The sequence below is a fragment of the Monopterus albus genome, unplaced genomic scaffold (genome assembly GCF_001952655.1).
Source record: "Monopterus albus unplaced genomic scaffold, M_albus_1.0 scaffold101.1, whole genome shotgun sequence".
Lineage (NCBI taxonomy): Eukaryota > Metazoa > Chordata > Actinopteri > Synbranchiformes > Synbranchidae > Monopterus > Monopterus albus.
This window is the reverse complement of record NW_018127981.1, coordinates 774764-778606: the sequence shown is the minus strand read 5'-3', so window position 1 is coordinate 778606 and position 3843 is coordinate 774764.

The window sequence follows — 3843 nt, the reverse complement described above, 5'->3', positions numbered from 1 at the left end:
ATGCATGTGATGGAGCGTTGTCTTGCATAAAAATCAAAGTCTTCTTGAAAGATGCAGACTTTTTCCTGTACCACTGCTTGAAGAAAGTGTCTTCTAAAAATTGGCAGTAGGTCTGAGAGTTGATTTTGAGTCCATTTTCAACCCGAAAAGGTCCAACTAGCTCATCTTTAATAATACCAGCCCATACCAGTACCCCACCTCCACCTTGCTGGCGTCTGAGTCGAAGTGGAGCTCTGTGTCCGTTACTGATCAAACCATGGGCCCATCCATCTGGTCCGTCAAGAGTCACTTTCATCTCATCAGTCCACAAAACCTTTGAAAAATCTGTCTTCAGATATTTCTTGGCCCATTCTTGACGTTTCAACTTATGTGTCTTGTTCAGAGGTGGTCGGGTTTCAGCCTTTCTTACCTTGGCCATGTCTCTGAGAACTGAACACCTTGTACTTCTTGACACTCCAGGTAGGTTGCAGTTGTGGAATATGGCAGCACTGGAGGATAATGGGTTCCTGGTAGCTTCATATTTGATTCTTCTCAAATCTCTGGTGGTTAATTTGCGTCTTTTCTTCTCAACACGTTTCTGGCGACCCTGGTGACTATTTGCTATAAAATGTTTGATGGTTCTGTGATCACGCCCCAATATCTTAGATATTTCAAGAGTGCTGCATCCCTGTGAAAGACTTTTTACAATTTTTGACTTTTCAGAGTCAGTTAAATCTCTTTTTTGGCCCATTTTTCCAGAGGAGAACATTCTGCCTAATAATTATGCAGCGCTTGATATAGGGTGTTGATCTCCTTAGGCCACACCCTCCCTCGTTACACTAAAACACATCACCTGATATGCATTAAGTCCAATAAGCGTTCAAGTTTATACTGCTTGGAGTTGGAAATTATGGATAAAATGATGATATGGTCAAAATACTCACTTGCCTAATAATTGTGCACACAGTGTATATGTAGGAAGCTGAAAGTGCTCTTGAAAAGGTGATCACAGAAAATAAAGTATTTTTTTCAGGCACTGACTTCACAGGGTCTTCAGTCTGTTGAACACTTTCCTTTTTGTATTATTAATATCCAGAATGGCCCATGTACTTTTTGGTATTGTTCATTGTTATAAACTTCAAATACCAAAAAGTACATGGACAGAACATACGACATCACTCAAGGAGAGTGGGTTTCTCCCAGAAATGCTCACATGACATTTGTTTTTCTGTCTATAGTCACATTAAGGGTTAGATCTTCCTCTTTATGTGGATGATGCAGAGGGACAATGTGGTGAAATAATAACTCCTCTTGTGTTGTTGCATCAGGTTTCTTGTGAGAATAAACTCTCACAGTAATTAAGGGGCCAAAGAAAGTAATCACATGTATCATCAATTCTTGTAAATGAGCAAGAGATTTGAAATATTAGTCACACATGGTACAGCAGATACTGTACATTATAAGTTCATACACCCTAAAATTAGCCTCTAGCCTCCTGCTAGCGAGTGAGTGATGAAGCATACATTACTCTATATGATGTAAAGAAGTATATTCATAGGCCAATGGTTCAGATCAAGGCAAATGAATGGAATATTTAGGACACAAACGCAGAAGAGGTGGTTAGTTATACAACAGTGCCATCTGCTGGTTGAAAAGGGTTATTGATATTTTGGGTTACTATATAGTGCTGCTTTTTATAACTATCCTCTGTACATCTTCTTTTCACAATGCACTGTTTATTTTTTGGTAACACTGCCAGTGTTCGTTCCTCAGAATTTCTGGCTTTGTAATTCACCACAATCAAACAATTTTATGTTAAAATACTTAACAGACATTTACATTTGCCCTTTACCGTTGTTAGTGCTACTCTTATTTTGTTTTTCAACTAAATTTAATAAAATCTATTATCGCGAGTCATTTTCGACCCACAAACATCCTGTATGTAGTGTCAATGTGTAGGGGGTGGGGTGCAGTGTGTGGTCGTTGCAAATGTGTTCTGATATATGTTCTTCACAGAAAATGAGCCAAGGCCACTGAGTCTGAGCTTGAAAAAATAATTACCAATATCTTTTTTTTTTTTGATAAAAAATGACAATGGGTCACCACTGACCCGAGGACAGTGGTTCCCTGCCCTTTTGGCTTGTGACCCCTCAAAACAAAGCAGTATCCTCTTGTGAGTGACCCCTCATTGTTCTGGTTGTAAAAAGTACACCAAAGAGTAATTGTTCCTGAATTCAATCTTAGCGACCTGACAATGTTAAATTATCCAGTAGTTACCGGTTGCGGCAGAAGGCCGCCCACCAAGAGCTGGGGTCTGCTGGAGGTTTCTTCCATTTAAGGGAGTTTTTTCGTCCCCACTGTCACCAAGTTCTGCTCAAGGGGGTTTGTTGGGTTTTTCCTCTATAATAATAAGAGTAAGGTCTAGACACATTTTTCTGTAGAAATCAGTTTTTGTGGTTCCTGTTCAATTAAACATCTTGCAACCCCTCAGATTTATCTTACCTTGCCCAGGCTGGGAACCACTGATCTAAGGTTAGCCTGTTTAGCCGCTTGAGCAAATCTGTGATTTGTGATACTGGACATTACACACTGACATGACTTGACCCATTAAGTGACATAGCAGTAAAATGCGGAGATTCATTGATTCAAAGGTGTCAGTTTATGAAACACTTTTTGCATTGTGCTTTTAATGGTAAAGTTCAAGCTGGTGAAGACACCAGTATTATTATTGTTATTATTATTATCAGTATATTTGGTGGTAGCTGTATAAGTTATGTTTGTAGATATATCTGTTGGCAACTGTTATACAGTCACTGCACTGAAATTTCCCTCTAAATCTGTATGCTGGATGGTAGTTTAACAATAAAGCTGTTGCCTGGAGATGCTGGCAGTGCCACTGTCAAAGTTGTCAATGCCCCCGTCCTGTTAGCTGTATTTTGAATGTGCATAATGTTATAAATGAAAGTCTTAACTTACAATTTCAGATTGAAGGTTCAATGTTAATACACATATCAATGCACTTTATAACAACTTCAGCATTAACCATGGACTACTGTTATCTGTTGTATTGGCCAATAAAGGTGCAGTAACTAAGATTTGCATTAACTAAGATAAATTGTCTGATACGTCAGGCGATAATGATGAGCCTGCCGCTCACAGCCCTTCTGTTGTTATTCCAGCCTCTGTACTTTATGTCGTCAAAGTACAGTATGTAAATTAGCCCCACCTGCCACCTAGCATAGGTTTTAAAGACATTTTTTGAACCTCATTTCAAACAGTCAACCATGGAGGAGCTCTCAACAGCAAAAGGTTCAAAACAGCAGGTGTCAGAGCAAAGAGGTGTCGTTCATTTGCACAGAGAGTGAGACAAAGACAGCAAAAACCAGGGTTTGACTTTTTGAGTTGAAGAGTGTTAAAAGCAGCAAAAAGAGCAAATGTGTTAGCATTTAAAGCTAACGTGTTTATTTTGGTAACATTAGTGACCCAGCATTGTCATGATTTTACCTATGTATTGAATTAATATGATTTTAATTTGGATTGCCGCTTTATCACAGCACTGACACTTAGAGACAAACAACCACACTCACTCCTAGGTGCAATTTAGACTGTGGGAGGAAGCCGGAGTACCCGGAGAGAGCCCATGCAGGCACAGGGAGAACAAGCAAACTCCACACAGAAAGGACCCAGGTCGGCCCGGGACTCCAACTCAGAACCTTCTTGCTGTGAGGTGAGAGTGCTAACCACCACACCACTGTACCACCCTAAAGTTAGACCTTTTACAATCAACTATAATGAAAGAGTGACTTAAATGTAATTAAAATAATTAATTAAAATGATTGATAGATTTGATTTGATTTTAAATTT